This window comes from Cyrtonyx montezumae, unplaced genomic scaffold (assembly GCF_038088225.1).
Source record: "Cyrtonyx montezumae isolate F1298 unplaced genomic scaffold, pur_monq_1.0 scaffold_10, whole genome shotgun sequence".
Taxonomy (NCBI): domain Eukaryota; kingdom Metazoa; phylum Chordata; class Aves; order Galliformes; family Odontophoridae; genus Cyrtonyx; species Cyrtonyx montezumae.
Genome location: NW_027071826.1, coordinates 46,768,180 through 46,787,416, shown reverse-complemented (window position 1 = coordinate 46,787,416; position 19,237 = coordinate 46,768,180). Strand labels below are relative to the sequence as shown.

Here is a 19,237-nt window from a genome sequence, read left to right as displayed (position 1 = left end):
AGATGACCTTCCACAGCCACACAGCTTTAGAAAAATTCACACAGAGGAGCCCATCAGACATCCCAGCAAGAGGCAAAGGCAGGTAAGGAGGAGCATGAAACACATTCATACTGATAAATAAATAAATTGTTTGTTAATTTTGCTTGGAATTCTCACCAGGAGAATGTTCCAGCCACCTTTCTTACTCCAGTCTTTTTTCCCCACATAACACTGGATAATAGAAGTCTATTCTTTCATTGAATCCACACTAGCAAATGTACATAGACATCTGCACACCAGGCATTTCTTGAGTTTAAAGAAATCTCCTTCCTTCTGTTGTATTTCTACACAATGGACTCTTTCTGAAATACATCTAGTATAAGTACATCTGATACAGAAGCTTTTTTCAGACCAACAAAAAATCTTCAGGGCAAAAGTTTTGTATTCGTATTGATTTATATCTCATTTTTAAGCTGGAACCTTTTTTTTCTAACTACAAAAAACTATGTGCTACTGTAGCCTAAGCACTGCATAAAACCAAAGATAGTTTCCTACTACATTAGTTTATATTCACAATTTATAAAAGAATCCCAGGAAAACAGAGCTTTAAATTGCTGAGGGGCTAGAGCACAGTGCAACCATGTTGTTTTACATTGGTCATATGTCACAAAATGTTATCAGGACAGTAGGTAGAAAAGGAAAATGACCTCTGATGCTTCCAGTGTAGATATGTTGAAAAGTCATGGATGCTGCAGCAAAGAGAACTTCCAGTAGGGCACTCCTTTGCTCTCTTAAGAGGAATTTTTAATCAATTAATTCCATAAAGAAGTAACAATCTGATACACGTCGCCTTGACCAACATGCTGATGAACAATCATATTAAGCTGAGATCAACTTATTAAAAACTGAATTCACCAAATTGCTAATCTAATAAGCACGGACACTGTATTTTCTCAAAATTAGTTATCTGTAATTCAGGAGAATATCAGATATTATCAATAAAACACATAAAGCTAAATAGTGCCAAAACCACATGCCTTCACTTGCTCCAAATAAGCAGCTTCTTTCAGTTCATCCCATAAATAGTCTAAATTTTTTTGGTTAGATGGTATAAATAATCACAGTCTCAACATTTTAAATAAAACATTCCAAATTAAACAAAAGAAGTATAAAAATTGCCTTAATATTAAAATTGAGGAAGATCGTTTTAAACACTGAGTTTGAAGCAAAAAGTGCTCTGATCAAATGAAGGCTGAAGTGTTAAAAATGACAAAGTTTGCCTACTCACGTTATCAGTTATTTCTGTGTTATGATGTATGATTATGCGTGTGCCCCCTACGTGTTTCTATTTTTGTTGTTAAACCTTTCAAAAAAATTGCTCCTGCTTTGCATTGAAGAGCTGTTCTAGCCAGACACTAGAGTTTCACTGGCTGGTTGGCTTTACCACATTACCACCGACTACCACAATTCACATCAGATTCTTTTTCTCCCTTTGCGTTTTCACTTTTCACTCACGACGCAATGAAATGTTTGCACAAAAATGAACTGCTAGCAATAAGTATATATAATTGCTGATGTACAAGAAAAATTCATTTTACATGAATGCTATCAGAGGGTGTTTATTTTACCTTTTGTAACTTTAAATAACCATTGCAGTTTCCTACTAGACAAACCTACTTGAGAACAGTTAAATAAATTAAACCATGTCAAGACCACATTCTGGAAAAAAAAGTAACCTTTAGTTAGGACAATTACTCTGCGGGCATAACACAAAAGCACAAATGTCAAATTTTCCATGAAAGTTGCTTTTGTATGAATCATCAATCCTGTTTTCTCCTGAACAAAAGTAGCCAAATATGACAAAGAAAAAAAAAGTTGTCTGAACAGGATGATCCAAGTAATTACATGTTACAGCAGAATGCATTTATGACAAAACTTTGAAAAATTTGAGGAATAAGTTAATATAGCCCCTAGTTGAAATAGCTGTGGTGTAGACCTATAGCAGTATTTCGCTGATCTTGTTGTATCCCCATGTTCTAAAACAGATTAGATTAATTGTTCCTAGCACTGATTTACACACCTCTTCTTTGGAGTATAGGTCAATCAAACACACTACAAAAATATGCCTGAGTACTATAGCATAACATTTTAAAGTTGTACACTTATCATTTTAAAGAGCTGCACTGAATTGAATCTTCTCAAAACTATTTATATATACAAACCTTTTGTCTCCCACTCCAACCCACAAAGATTCCATCTTATACTGTATTATCTGCTTAGGGACTTTTTTGTTCAACCTCATGTCCTGATCCAGTTCCCATCAGCTTCCACAGTCAACACACATGAATAAGTATTTGCAGAAATAAAGCTTTAAAACTGAAAGATCCTTGAGGTAACAGCCTGTCCTATTAGTCTATAGAGCTTAGTGAAAATTTATGACACTATACATATTACTGTTGCTGAATACTAAGAGTCTGTATGTGCTGAACCAAAACCTAAAGAACGTTTTCAAGTTTAGACAGGTACAATGGAAATGATTTAGGATCTAAACTTGTATTAATATAGAACATATACTTCAATCCTGTTTTCAACATTTGAGGAGACACTGAGCTGTATCATTCAGTTGTACATCCTACATTTTATTTTCAGCTTATATGAACGTAGGATTTGCATATGATCATACAGTGCTAAACACCAACCAAGTCCTTTAATAGAAGAATACAATCAGTCAGCAGCAGTATTAGCCGTCAGTGTGATTGCACTCTAATCTGCAGAAAATACCTGCAAAAGTTTGGACTGCAGTTCATTTAGTAGTTCTTGGTAGAGTTACTTACTTGGTTTCTTTGTTAAGAATACTAGATCATGTTCTAGCCCTGATGATCACAATATGCTAGATGTTTTAAAATATTTCTTATTTTTCTACAAAAGGCAGTGTATAGTTGTATGATAATAGTCCACATTGCTCAATACAGTTTAGCTGTAGTTTAGGTTTTAGTTTAGGTTGATCTAAACGCAAACATTGTTTTAAAAGTGCATGTTATGACAATGACAAGGGAAAGGAGGGGCAGTGCTAAGCTCTGCTCTCTGGTAACAGTGACAAAACCTGAGAGAATGGCACAGAGCTGTATCAGAGGAGGGTCAGGCTGAGCATTAGAAAAAGATTCTTCACCAGAGGGTGTTCAGACAGTGGAACAGGCTCCCCTGGGCAGTGGTTATTGTGCCAAGTTGCCAGAGTTTAAGGAGAGCTGGACAATGCTCAGACATAGGGCCTGTATTTGGGGTGGTCCTCTGTGGGGCCAGGAGTTAATGATCCTTGTTGGGTCTTTTCTAACTCAGGATATTCAATAATACTATAATACAATTACTAAAGCACTCTGTAAATTCACACAACTACATGAGCACAAAATAAACAATACTTACACCTTCTCATCCAATTAGCCTCTTAAGCCCAAAAATGTTCATCATGAATCTACTATAGTATTTATTGCATTGCTCTGACTGGAAATCTTGCTGATTATTGAAGTATTAATAGGTATTGTTCGTATTCACTGATATATCACTGCTTCCATTCATAGATGAGAAAATATGAGGCATAGGACAGCCTAAGCAATTGCTTGGAAAGCCACACAGTGGCAAAGCCAGGAAAAGTTGCATAAAATTCCTCGCTGTCTATTCAGTAATCACTCCATGACTTTAGTCTGCCATCTCAAAATGTTTTTCAAAGGTTATACTTCTAAAAATTTGTTCATCTTATTTGATAATGATATTTTCTTTAAATATGACTGACACCGTTCATTAAAAAGATGCAAATGTCTACTGACCTATAAATGAAGGAAACTACAAATATAATAGTGAATTTGTATACAAAATAAACGTTTGTAAAGAGGAAGGAGTTAGTACAAATTGAACACATTTCCATATTGAGAGGAGAAACAGCCATATTTTTCCCTGATGAATGTAGTTCTGTGAACATCTTTTTCCACAAATGATTGAATAAATATTTATTCATAAACTATATTTGTGACTTAAGAGAACAGGCTGCAAAGATTGGTTTCATTTATACTACATCATACAAGAGGTATTGCAATAATTTATATCATGCCAAGTCTAAGTCCCATTAGATTTTCCTTATTATACTCGACTAAAGCTGAAGACTATCCAAAACAGCAATTCTGAAAGCTTTCTATTCATTGTATAAATAACTGTCTTACTCCCATATCCTCCCCTCTAACTTTCCCTTTCTCAAAGCATTTATGCAGAGATCTAGTCCCATTTACTTTATTTGAACTTGTGCATATGCTAAGCCATATTCTTGGGCCATGGCCTAAATGGCTACACTCTCGGTCATCTTGCTGCAACCATAAAGGTCAGCTTTCTCCAGTTTAAATATAAATATACTCCCAATTCAACAGATACCAGTTGTTCTAGTATTTCCTCCATTAATCCATGTAATGTGTCCTCTAAAAGTCCTGTCAGTCTTGAATCACAGCCCCAGTTCACTTCCAGAAGCAATTTTCATCACAATAGCAAGACACACTGATATCGTTAGCAACAGTTGTAAGTGATGTGCTCTATTCTCATGAGTATCATTGAAAAAGACAAAATGAAGCTTGAAATAATGTGAATATGCATTAAGTCAAGTATCTGTAACCCTTGTGAAAATCTGAAGTTTATGTTGGTAGCAAAAACAAACTAAAAAATGTTTGTAAGTAGTGAGGTACATTTCTTAATGAAACAAGAATTTAAAACTTTGATATTACAATAGCATTTTTAAATAATTTCTGTTTGTTGTGTTGAGACGTTATTAGAAAGATGCTTGTAGCTGGAAAATTATTCAATAAATACTTACAAATAATCAAGAAAATCAGCCCCAGCTCCCAGAAATCACTGGTAAGTTGCTTTTGAATTCATGAAACTGTCCTGAAAATATAAAAGGGGGGGAGGGGGGGGGAGGAAGTTAGAACAAAAGAAAGCACAGAACTGATGTTACCTTATTATAGAATAATTATGATTTTTAACTATGTACTAAATAAAGCAGTACACAAGACTGTTGTGACTATTTCAGCCAAGTAATTTATACAGAATCTGTTTCCAGGAAGCCAATACCAAGAGAAACAATTATTTCATTGTTCCACACCTCACACCATAGCAACCCAGTCCATTGCAGCTTATAGAAACTGTCATAAATGCAAGCATGGTTATCTTTTAACAAAGTAAATAGTTTTGAGGCTTTCTTTGGATTGCTGTTTTTGTTGTTGATACTTTAACACATTTCAGAACATTCATGACATTTTAAAAGTATTTTGTTAACAGCATTTTGCAGTTTGACTGGTTTAAAATACTACTGTTTTGGTATGTTTAGCTGGAACCCGTCTGGGGCAAAATTTATACAGAAGGACAGACTGACAATTTTGTTCTGGTATGGTCTAGATCCCAGTTAGAAGCTTATACTAAGTACAGTGTGTTCACTATAAGGCATGATTAAATCCAACATTCTTTTTCCTGCGTACCTCTCAGTTCTAGCTGGAAAGGTAGCAGATGCAACTCAAACCCACAGAGCTCGCCTTATAAAATTCTTTAACTAGCACAGTGACTCACTTTATGCCTCTAAATATCCATGGTTTCCTCTCTCCAGAACCCCCATGCATTAGAAGGTAGTTCAGTAGTTTATTTTTATTGTTTGGTCTACATACAGCACATTTTTAGTTCTTAGGAAAACAAAGAAACTTTGTTGCAGAGCCCTTGTTTTCTTTCCAAAATGTGAAGATGGATTTGGGTAACATTAAACTGAAAATAGTAATGGATCCTGGGCAACCAGTTTAGGTCAAAACCTTTTTGTTCTCCAGAAGCTATCTGATTAATTTACAGTTCATAAAACAGTGGGTGCAAGATCAGTTTAAAAACATGTAACTATATTTAAGATGAAATCATAATTTTTATTAGCCTCCGGTAATCTTTAAGAAACACCTTCCCACAACATTTCTGTATCCTAAAGTACAACAGCCAGTACTGCACATTGCCTGGAGACAAGGAGAAAATACCAAACTTATCTTGATGTAGAATATCCTCCTTATTTCATACACCCACCCTGAAGTGCATATTATTCATTCCAATCTAGCCTTCCCCCATCCCAAAAGTACACGTTTAATTGTGTCTTCTCTCCTGTAATACCAACAGAAAGTCAACAAATCTCATTTGCTGTATCAATGCTGTGTTATTATATATTTTAAAAGCAAGTCTGAATCTCATTATCAGCTGATTTATGCCATTAGTGTGCTTTGGAGCCACCAATTAAACAAGGACAGTGGTTCATAAGGTCACAGTTAATTAATCTGAAAGAGTATAAATACACTTTAATGCACACCACCTCATGCAGAGAATTTGGGAACAAAGCACCAAACCTTTATTCTGTGCAAGCAATTGGGGGGAAAGGTTAACTATACAAAATTTGAAATTTAGCTCTAGCATTCTGTGAATCTAGCAGGGTTTTCATTTGGAAAAAAAAAATAAAGAAATATTGCAGAATAATACATATGTGAAGCTTTGATTCTTCTGTGTGAATAATCTTACTCAACAATGTGAGTAAGACACACAGAACAGGACTAACCATACCCCGTGACGGTGAGCAAATTGGGGTCTTTTGTTCAGATAACACCTGGGAACTGGGAACATACGCAGTATACAGCCAGACAGTGTGGAATAAAACAAAAACCCAGCCCCAACAGCCCCACCTCCTCAAAATAAAATAATCTGGGCGACACTGTTGTACTTTGTACATCATACAAAACTATAAAAATGAGTTTTCCTTCAGCCACATTTGCTTGGTAAATGTAATAATATAGTGCATTACGTATAGGGCATTCGAAAGAAATCAAGTAAGAGTTCGGTGATAGCAGTATTCTGCAAACACAAGCAGAGTATAAGTAAAATTATGTAAACACCAATTGATCAGCAACATTCATATTGAAAATTCAAGTATGAGGTACCTGAGGTTTAGAAGGAAGGAAACGACAACTTTTTTTCGCTGCTTTGACTCATTTTACCTTGCACAGTTTCTCGTTCAAATAACAGACAACAAAGCTAACGCACACCAAAAAATCTTCAGACAGAATTAAATGAATAAGTTGCTTTCTTTTCCCCTGTCCATTCTATCTGTACTTCCAGTATTTCTTAATGAGCCTCACATTGTTTTCTTCGTATTTTGGATCTCCTGTTTTTAAGCTCCGTGTAAAAAAACTTCTCTCCATCAAACGCTAACATCATGAAGTTTAAGACAAAATTTCCGTCAGCTGTATCCTATGCAATCTATGTATGCAGCTGACTAATAGCATACAGTCCCTGTGATTGATAAAAGACTTGCATTATGTTTTTTAAAGCTTTTGAAAGGCCAGTTTCCACTGTTGTTAAGAAAAAAGATTGAATCTTTTCAGAAGTCTAGTCCATATTCTATTGCCTTAATTTGTTTTTGCTTTCACTTTTGATGAGTAGGGTTGAACTCAGTACCACACCAAAGAACAGGTGTTGCAGAAATATATACAAGAACACAGTGGTTGTTTTAAAGTATTCTGTTGATTCGTTCGTACAACTCCCGTCAGAAAATTCAGCTAGGCAGAACGCTCTCAAAACAATCTCAGTACCTGCAGCTATCTTAGATGCTTGTTTGGAAGGTTTCTAGCTTCTCTATCCCACAACAAAGGAGAAAAGCAAAGCTGTAAGAGCAACTTACACCATGATTTCAAGTACTTTTTGCTCATCTTGAAAATGCATGTTGAGACCAAGAGAATCCTGGACTTAACACAGATTAAGAACATCAGGATGTTTTAACTGTTGTTCTGACTGTATGCTTTAACAGTTACGCACGAAGGAAAATTCCATAAGTAGTCACATTAATTTGCTCATGAACTTGACTGTAAAATAGTTCTCTTTCTTCCCAAACACTATCAGCTCTAATGATTCCAAGAGATTTTAGTTTTCTTAATATAAGATTTCACCACTTCTGGAAGAGAGAAAAAAAAACCAACATACTAATTCTATAAAATCTTTCATTAATATATTCTGATTCTTCTAAGATAAAGCCTCTACAGGTAGCCTTTATTTTCTGTGCACAAAAGTGAGCACAAAGGCAGCCTGCAAGTAAAAAATGGAAGCAGTTATTTAGTAAAAAGCATGGCATCGTGTTATATCATTTGAGAATGTGGTCTATCATTGTGGGCTTCTGGGACTAAAATACGTACCATTCAACAACTGTTAAAAAACTATTTTCAGAATTTTCAAAATAAGAATAAAGAATAATACAGAAGTGAAGTTATACATTTAGGGCCTGAATTGTCACAATTTCATACATCAAATGTGCAAACTTTCACAACTAAAACAGCATTAATGACCTACAAGCCCATAGCCACAATCATATAAGTGAAGGAGCAGAAGATTGATTATGATGAAATCTTCCGAGTTGGATTTCTACAGATTTTACTTAATTGAGGTAAAGGGCACAGTTTCAAGACTACTTGTTGAAGATTAATTTACCTGCACACAAAACTCTTCATATACAGTGTTTTTGAAATAGGAAAGGAAACACAGTAACCACTATGGATGAGACTTGCTACAGAAGATATGAAGCAAATCCTGTTGTTGTCTTCGTCACTTCTTCTCAGTGGCCTAGAAATTTCACTTTACATTTTATAATAGTCTCAGCAATTATCCTCATTCGGACTTGTTTACTCCAGCAGAGGTCCCAACCGAATAATTTAGCAAAGGAGGAATCAGAGCACACTGTCTGTTATGGCACTTTTTAAAGTGGTCTTTTTAAAACGTGTTGCATCACTGTGAGGTAAGAACAACATGGCACACATGAGGTAAACACTGGTTTCCAGAACTCTGGACTCAGCCACTTCTTTGCTACAGATTTTCTGCACAACCTTCAGCAAAGGACTTTTTTGATTCCTACTCTCTCATTCATAAAAAGGAGCTACTATTTCTTTCTTCTCTAAGAGCAATGCGCTATCCTGCCGCATATCAGGAAGCTGTGATGTCATCATTACAGATATCAGGCTAACAAAAACCACCTAAAATAGGATTGCAACTCCACAGTTGCTTCGCAGGGAGATGTGAGCTCACTCTGCCCACACTTTGAGATGCCTGGCCACAAACCCACTCTAATCCAGTTTAGCTATGGTTAGCACTTACGTAAATTACATGAATTCCAGTTTAGATCAACCTCACATCTGTCAACAAAAAGCACGTTGACACACACGTACAATAGATGGTGCTTCTGCAGAGAACCTCTTAAAAAAGGAACCCCAGAAGCATCACCATTTCTGCCAAAGCCCACAGTGTGGTTAACAAGACAGTTGTTCCATTGTGTCTCCCAAAAGGGTATCACTCAGTAGTGATACATGATCTTGCAGTACTGTATTAAATAACTAGCTGTAAGCACTTGTAATGATTTCTTCCGTAAAGGAATACACATTTGAAAAATGTGCATTATGTATTCAGCAGGCAGCTCGTGAAGGTTTCTCTGCTGTGTCCCTGCCTATCCATGAAGTATCCAGTCACTACAGAATACAAAACTAAGGTTGTTTGGCTGGATCATAGCATAGCACCGGGCTAAGACTAAAAAGGATGAAAAAAGAAGTACTGCTCCTGTTCAACAACTAATTTAAGTGTGTTATCATACATGCCACTAAAATTATGGGAGTTGCTCCAAAAGTAACGCTTCCTATTTTATTATGTTGTGTCAGAGGAGTATGTTGGTGGCATGAAAGTAGAAGTTGAACTTCCCAACAATACCCTATTACATTTTGTTGCTGTGCAAAAGCAGCAGAAGGGCAATCTGACATAACAGTGAAAACGAAACAAAGGTGTGTCAATGAATTCCTCCATGCAGAGAAAAATGGCACCCACTGACATTCATCAATGCTTACTGGAGTCCAAAAAGAGGATATGAGCACACTGAGGCAGCAAGTGGTGCATTTCAGTAGTTGTAAGAACTACAGTGGTTCATCTCCACTGGTGCAGCTATTCATGAGTATGGCATGCAGGGTATTGCTCATTGCTGGTGAAAATGCATAGCTGAAGGTGGTGAGTATGTTGAAAAATGGTATTTTGTAGCTGAGGGTTTGCTCTTTCAAATAGTGCTATTGTGCTCCTTGTTGTAGTTCCCATGGAAATAAGTGAGAATCATTACTTTCAGAGTGACTGATGTTCACTTGAAAATACCAAAAATACCTAATTCAACCTGAAGATGAAATAAAAAATTAGATAGGTATTCATTCTTTCATATACTAGGAAGAGAACTAGCGTTTCAGATCTGATAAGCTTTATACCCATGCTTTCAAGTAGATAAGAACCACAAGACATACACCACACTACTTGGAAGCCTGAAGGGAGAGGAGGAACTCCAGCTATATAACTCATGAGTTAGAGATAGCAAAAAACCTCCATGGTAGCCCAGGGTACTGCCACTCACATGAAGGAGCTACAACACAAAAACCACTTTGAAAATTTTTGTGAGCTACACGCTGCTTTAATAGCCAAAGGTTGGGTCATCCCTAATCAATTTGATTGAAAAGATTTAAAGAAAACAGAGAAAGCTTTTGTTCTGAAAACAGTTATGTTGATGTAGCATCTGCATGTATGCATGTGCTGAAGGCAATGCAAGGCAAATTAAACCCAGACAGATTTACAGCATTACAAGACCAGAGAAATATGGCTGGTGTTCCCAATACCAGGATACCTTTCAGTGCATGGCACTGTTAGAAGGATAGATCAAATCCAGAGTTTCACAGCAAATGCAAACTGCTCTTGGAAGCAGCATGGGGCAAAGGACATGCCTTTAAGATGGCACCCAGGATCACTCTTCAAAAGCTTGCATTTGCCACACAATCACTGAAACCAAACACAGAAGGGCCACAGCTGCAGTTTTGGCATTGAGTTGCATTGTAACATTTAACAAATTTTCAGCCCTTTCTCTCTTATTGCCTTAAACCTACTTTCCCTGTTTGGATGGATAGCTTTTTAATCCCTTCCTATGTGCACACAGGGACTTGCAACAGTAACAGGGCCTTGGGGCAGTACTGTAATAAAATCCCAAATGAGTTCTCTGGATACAACTTTAATACAAAAATAATAACAATGTTCTTGCTTATTACATAATATTATCATTATGTAAAACTGTGTTATACAAGAAAATAACACGTCATGTTTTTCTTCAAAAAATTGAATTAAAATTAACAATTAACTGTTAATAGGTTTTGGTGTAGGTAACATGTCAGGTTTCCAGCTATTGAATACTCAGGAAAATGTTTAAACTAAATTTGCTGAAGAACTGGCTTACTTTCTTTAAAGAGGGTACATTCTTACAGCTCAGCTGCCTTACGGAAAAGGACAGTATAGATAGAATGAAATTTTATTCTAACCTGTAATTTAGCACACAGTTAAATCTCTTTAATGAATTCCAAGAGGTCTGGATTGGACTAAATTGAAACTGAATTACACAGCAGAATGGAATTTCAATGATTTGCCTCAAATTCAGAGCAACTAAATGTATTTACAGATAGATATTCCTTTTTTTTTCACTTATATATTCATGTCTACAACTTCTAAATTCCTCTGAGTAAATAAATGGTCTTTTTGGAAAGAAAAGTTTAAAAAAAAAATTCTCTGACTGAGCTTCCTAATTAGACAAAGCATCGAGAATTTCGGGAAGCTGTAGTCATTTAAATGACATAGAGGCTTTGATTTATTGTCCAGTACAGCTTGAAGTCTGAAGCTGATGTCCATAATATGAAAAGGGTTTAAGATTCATCTTCAGCACGTTCCTTCAGTGGACTTTAACATAAACAGCTCTGAAACTGTACTGATGCAAAATTTACCAGATGCAAAATCCCCAGCACAATTTTGAATAGTGAAATACCTTCACATGCATAAGTAAACTTGTAATAGTAACAAGAAAGCTCTTAAACAGGAAGCAGAAGGCCTCAGGCAAAGAGGTCTTTTGGGGTGTCCACGAGGGTATGAGAATGGTAGTTCAAAAAGGCCAGCTTCACCATTCTTTCCAAGAGCTACAAAGAGTAAGATGGCTGGAATGTCCATCTCATGTTTCAGTGATATCAGAAATAACAATAGCGCGTGGGTACACATTACCTCATCTAAAATTCCAATATAAATATACTGTTTATCACTTACATTTGAAAATCCCCTTCAAAACTGGAGATTCAACTTGTCACAACTGAAGAACATTTAAGAAAAAAGAATAGGGAGTGGTACTTTTTTTTTTTTTTTAAATCAAACAGCAAAGTGTAGTGATGTACCCTTACCTTCAGCAGAATATAAAGTAATCAGGTTGTGAGCCATGCAGCCAGGAACTAAGTCAGCTGCATAACAACCAATGTGTGGGCTTTTTTCTGACAAATTTATTTTGCAACCTTACAATAGGAATGTGACATTTACTCACACTGAAACCAGTGGCAAACCAGACAAAACATGAGTATTTTGAGTTGGAGAGCACCATATTGCTGAAGCTCAAATTATCAGAACTAGTTAAGTAGGACATAAAAAACCATTAGAAGGACATAAGAATGTTTGCCTTCAGTCTACTTCCCTGTATTCCTCAAAAGAGAAAAACTCCTTCCTACATAGCTTGTTTATTGTTGTTTCCTTTTCTGAAACATAATAGTTACAGCCTAAGTATTCTATTTAATGTAAAAGAACACAAATACTAACGTCCCCTCTGAGGTCTGATTTTTGAAATTCATTTCTCCTGATACCACAGCAAGAAAAAAGGAGGTCCACGTGCTTTCATTTCACTCTAGAAAGATAATACTTATTTCTACAAGGATTTGTTCAGTCAATTAGAATTTCATCTTAAATATATATCATCAATTAGAAAACATTTCCCTAACACCAGTTGCCACCAGTTAGGAAATGGCCTTGTACTCCACCTACAACACCATTCTACTTGTGATTATTACAATAATCAGTCCAATACACAAATAATTCTCACCTGACAGAAAAAGAAATCAAAGACGGAACAAGCTTACCTCACCAAACCCTCAAAATAAAAACTCAGCTTTCCTTCAGTGTCTCTGAAAGGATGACTATTTCATCAGTTAAAAAAATATCTAATAACGTTTGAGTAGGGAAAGAGTACACTATGAAACAGAAATTTGCCTGCAATAGCAAAGTTCTCAGTTTATAAAAATTCAAGCTTTGGAGACTTAACCAGGTGAAGTTTTATTTTCTACTGAATTTCACTTATGGCATCTCTTTCAAAAATGTACACGTTCCTGTTGCTTATAATATAAAGATTTTGATTTCCTATTTTTTCTTCAGCATTCACCACTGCAAGGTATTTTGAAACCAGAACTGGTATATATTCACCATAGATTAAAATCTCTGCAGGCAACGCAGCCCTTGGAATAAATTATACACTCAGTCCTAGCTCCAATTTACATCAAGCTCAGTTTTGGATACTAACAGTGAAGCAGGTTAAAATACTACAGCATTGCCTTCTGTCGGTTCATAAAGATCAGTCTCACATTCATAGCCCAGGTTTTTTTCGTTTGTTTGTTTGTTTTGTTTTATTTTATTTTATTTCATAATATGTGCAGAGATCACATGCTAGCAAACTGTTGATCTTGGAGACAGAGGCTTCCCCACAAAAAATCAAGTTTGACAAAAAGTCAAGTTTGGAGGATGAGGGTTTTTCTTTCACATGCAGAAAATCATTTGGGCAATAATTTTTTAGCCTCTTTAGTCAGTCATATAAAATCATTTCTCCAGGCACTTAGTAGCATTGCTCCATATCTATGAGCCTCAGGCTATCTGCACCTGTCCTCAGCATGATACTGACAGGCAGCAACAAAAAGCTGATGGCTAGAGGGTTGGCTACTAGGTGCTTTGCATATGATATTTCAGAAATGTAAATAGGATACTGATTTTGGGGGAAAACACCCAGGCAGACATGCTCAAAATTGGCATTAATTTGGAGAGCAAAGCTATAAGTTTCACCAAATTAACTCATCAACTTGACATGCCTCATTGTAAGATCTTATTAATGGTTTAATCAAACAAGAGAAAATGAAGGAGGAAAGAAAAATATATAGGGAGTAACTTGCACTTCAGAAAGAACGTTCATTTGAAAGTGCTTCAGCACTAAATTAAGCTGCTATTGCTGTGGAATTTTAGGGTGTTTTTTTCTCCATTTTCTTTTAAACAAACACCAGAGTGAACATTGCAGCAATCCATCAGAAATTATTAGAGCACACGTTGTAACTTCTCCCAGGTGACTATGAAGTATGTAGAGTTTTTGATTGTTTGGGCTTTTTTCTGTGTAAAATTTTCAGATTCTTCTATTATACTTTAAGTAGGCATACTTTGCTTCTTTGAGCTACAAATATCTCTTTTTCCAGGTGACCATGCCCACTTTTTCTAGCATACATATTCTTTGGTATGCAGCACAGAGTTAACTATTTGCATATGATGAGAAAATTCTGGGGGGAAGCTAGGAAAGATAATACTTTGCAAGGTCAAACGTGACTGTTACTCCACATCAGAATGTATTAGGTACCTATACAGATTTTCCAGACAATTTTCAAGTATCTTGGAAGGAAGTAAATAATTAAGAACACTAAAGCTGAGTGGTATTTTCCTCTTTAAAGAGGGCCAACGTTTGTACAAAATTCAGCTCATAATTTGAGCATCTCAGAAAGATATCAATTAATACACACTTCTAATACTAACACCCTGTACTGCAGTCATTTGTGCAATTTAGGAACACCTCTTCAAAAGAGACCTGGAGCAACAAAATCCCAGCCTAGTTCACATAGAGCTTCGCAAATAATAAGTAAAGATACTGTTAAAATATGTAAAAGGTCATAAGTACAAAAAATTACGTTACTCTCTCAGACAAATCCTCTCTGTAAGCATGCTGACTCCAATTTTTAAGATGAAGTAATCATAAGTTGCTTAGGAGTGTGTAAAAAAATTAGGAGATAATTATATAAAAAAATGTACGAAGTGGCTCAATGCCAACAAGAGTGTCTACTATCAATCATGTATGATACTCCTCTTGATACCTCCCTACCTGGAGAAGCAGCTGTGCTCAGTAGCAAGTCCCAACAACCTTTAAAGCCTGGTTTCCACAGACACAGTAAGAGGGGCTGAAAACATGACCTACTAGGTGCTTTTAGTTTTGTTCTCTGTTATACGACAGCATATGAAGTAGGCTTCTCACATTTTATGAAACTCAAATTTCACAGAAAAAGAAAAAATCTCCACTGTGGTTATGTGAACTAATGAATTGAACTCCTTCCCACAGTTGTACTAGTTCAGTCCTGCAGAAGCCACTCAACATGCATGATGTTAGGTGATGGCTGTCCTTGGCCTCATTATCTAACTATGCCTTATAAAAGATGTATTTCAACAAGCTGACTCCATTATCACACTGCAGGATATAGTGAAACTTTCATTGATTTCAATGACAATAGCTGGTAGGGTTTCAGGCAAGAATAATACTATCCTTGCATAAAAGCTGGAAAAAAAATACTTTCCAAGATTCTGTAACATCACTAGGATTTAGCAAATATATCATACAAATGCAAGAAAGAAAAATAATAATAACATGCAGAATGTTTCATTCACATACATACAAAATCCTCTGTGATTACAGCACACAAATAACAGGTATGTTGTTATTAGAGTCTGGCTAAAGTGTATAAAAATTCTATGTCCAGTGTTAACGTTGCAGAAGTAAATCAATCAACACTAAACTCATGTGGACTTTCCTTATGAAAGCAAGTTATGTGGTGCAAGTTACAAAATGCGCTGTCTGCGTGACATGCTATTTAACATTTTAAAACTTCTCTCTCTTAACCTGGCATGTCCCAATTATTTTTATATGAAAATCTTCCAAAAGAGCAAATTGCTCTCCAGTCATCTCATACTATTGTCATTATACATCTGAACTCAGAGAGCGGAAGATATTCATACTGCAAGAGGATGGGTTAAACTGAGTTAAACATTAGCAGAATACTGTAGAAATTTAGCACACTTGGAAAATAACTAGAACAAAAAGTAATATTGCTCATCATATAGTTATTTTCACTTTGGAAATGTAATTTAGTACCCTTTCAATTAGGTGTAAATATTTTGAGTTTTACATATTCCCACAAAGAAGCTCTGTAGATTTTGTTCAACAACATTTAAAGAAGTATATGGTTCTTTCTTTTTCTGTGTCTGAAAATACCTCATCTTCTCAGATAAAGAGTATGCTGCCCAAAGGGCTGATAATTAAGTCTTTGGAGATTGCCATCCATTAAAACTTGGTGATCCCACTCAAAGTGTTTCATCATCAGAAGCATCTGGTGTTCTTTCTGCACAATTACCAGAATACAGAACATATTTTGACTTGGAACTTGCATTTTGTAGACACATTCGTCATTTTATGAGCAAGAAGACAGCATCTTGCCAAGGCATGGCCTCAAAAGAAAATTTCAACACACCAGATTCTAACTGCTATCTTCCTAGCAAGTCCTGCCTGCATAGAAGGAACTAACATCTTTACTTTTAGCTAATGTACATGAAGGTGAGGACAAGATATCAATTAGCAGTTTCATAAATCTTCTCTCTACGTATTGTTAATTTGGAACATTATCCAACAGATTACAAGTAAAATGAATTGGCTTCATTTGAAGCTCCATTTTAAGACATCTGAATTATAAATTAAAATTAAGGGCCCACAAGAAACTAAACTGTTCGAAGTAAAACAAACAAAAACTGTTGCACAATAATAACCTGAAGAAGGACCACAATTTACAGACTCTGCAAATACAGCAATAATATGAGAACACCTCTAAATGCGGGAATGTTTAAAAAGTGAAAGGAGAAGGCAAGAATACAGTTACACTTGAATAACACTAGATTCCCTTCTGACTTGCTTCTCAAGAACATCTACAGAAAAAAAAAAAACCACTATGATGAGAACACTGAACACATTTCCAAGAGCATTCATAAGTTTTCCCTGCAGATTGTCTCCTTGTATTCTTTTTAATTTACTGATTGTATCAATATTTGTGGCAGAAGATGAAAACATATATGCAGCAATGTTACCCTCAGATTTCTCAGGACAGTAAGGATAGCATGAAAAAAAATGCAGAGAGATGATTTAAAGTGATGAGCAATAATTCTCAGATCTAAATATGCCAGTTATATTTTATCCTCTGAGAGGAGGTCCACCTTAAGTGGACCTTGCATACAAACATTCCACATTCAAGGACTGAAAACAATGCAAACCTACGTGTGGGATTTTATTCTCTAAGGAATTCACTTTATGTAATATCCTGGGAAGAAAAACATGCTTCTCTCAAAAACATTTATTTAGTTTGTTTGGTGTCCACAGGGATCAAGTGACCTGAAATTGGGGAAAATATATGAAAAAAAAAAAAAAACAATCAAAGTTCCACACCAAACAACAAGCTGCTGCACTCCATATGACAAACTGCATATAAAGCAAAAACATAAGGTTTAAAATCAAAATGTCCTACCAGAACACAGATTTTCACCCATCAAAGTTTTCATATATAGAAATTTGAATGATGCAGTGAAAGAGTAACAGACCGGATAACAGTAAACGTGAAGAACTGAACCAGATTTTTATTAGAAAATTAATAAGAAAGTTTTATATAAAAGCTGAGTAGAAACTAAATGAGAGTTTTATTTTTTTTTTTTTACAAGTAACTTTAAAAGATTGGTCCCTCAACAACAACAAAAAAAATTCTGAAGAAATAAATTTTATGGAATAATATTAATAAGATACAAGACAGAGATGGAAAAAATATGTAATCATATAAAAATGTATCTCTACAGTAATAAATGGCAGGAGAATTAATGAAAGTGAGAAATCAGAAACAGACCATTGGGTGAAGAGATCTATGGATGCATATGAAGAATTGCAAACCTGTTCATCCTTACACGACAAGCCATCAGACAGACTAAATGTAATGTATGGGCAAGTAAATAAACATTTGACTACATGGAGTGTCATTCTCATTGGGTGACACTCCAAAGAGTGTATCTCATCTCTTGGCAAAAAAACAAACTGCGCATTACATCCTTGTTTTTATACAGAATCTCAGAGCAGATTTTCTAACATCCAAAATTTAAAAAGCAAATATGATCTATTTACTTCCAGCAAGTTTGGGTTGGTTTTTTTTTCCTTTAATTTTATCACAGCCAACAATGCTGTAGCAAATAGCATATTGTTATCTATTTATATTCTCATATTTTTTGAGCGATAGTGTGACTTTCCTCTCTGCCAGCACAATAAAAAGAAGGAAAATATTTAAACAACAATCAGATTAATGTCATCTTGAAAAAGCATAATACAACATCCCTTTTATTTCGATTAGTGTCATCACAGTGACACGTAACAACCACAATGTGATTTTACATCGTCCTCAAAAGGAGCAATCAACTCAAAATGCATATGAATTAAAAGGGAAATGATTCATCTTACACCTTAGAATCTTGAACAACTGCTGTAACAACAGAAAATTTTTCACAGCAAAAGGTGATGGTGCTTTCAGGCCAGCAGAATTAGTATTCTGATTTTAATTTTGCAGCAAACAGTTCCATTTTACACACAACGGAGCAGATTCAATGTGTTTCTTCAGTTTTATGAGATGCTAACTTCACAGAAGTGGGAGAAACAGCATGAGACAAGTAATTTGTTCTAATGTCTGCCATAAAAAATGGATTTCCTAATCCAACCCTCTTTTTTAAAAAAAAATCAGTTCGTAACATGTGTTTGGTTTTCTTTTTCCTCAAGAAAACCTAGTGGGTTACCATCCATTAGATTGTCCATTCTGGCATGTTTTTGACACCGATTCTGTACAATGACAAGGAAAGGCAGTAGACCTAAATTCTCATAGCACATTGTCTGATACGTCAGCTCTCAGAAACAGCTCTTGCAAAGCATGCAAGCCAGTCATGAGATCATGGCACAGCTCCTTCTGCAATCGCACTCTGAAGACACTGAGGAGAAGCTGGTGGATATAAACAGTGCAGGATGTATGTGTTGATACACCTTGCTGGCCCCTTCCCAACCTACACAAATGGAAGCAGTACACAGCACTGATTTCCCAAGGTCTCCCCAGGTAGCAGTGTATGCATTTATATATTGCTTGGCCTTCACAACCATGAGTCAGAAACTAGAATCAACCTGGAAATAACTGCAGTCTGCTTTTCACAGAAACTTAGT

At 35.7% G+C, this 19,237-nt stretch overlaps 1 protein-coding gene across 1 annotated transcript in view; it reads right to left on the bottom strand.

The window, feature by feature from the left end:
* SOX6 (SRY-box transcription factor 6) overlaps positions 1 to 19,237 on the bottom strand; it is a 361,252-nt gene that overhangs the window by 305,840 nt on the left and 36,175 nt on the right. The window contains exon 2 of the mRNA XM_065755272.1: positions 4,829 to 4,899. The gene's annotated coding sequence lies outside the window, so the exon portion shown is untranslated. The remainder of the gene's footprint in view (positions 1 to 4,828; positions 4,900 to 19,237) is intronic.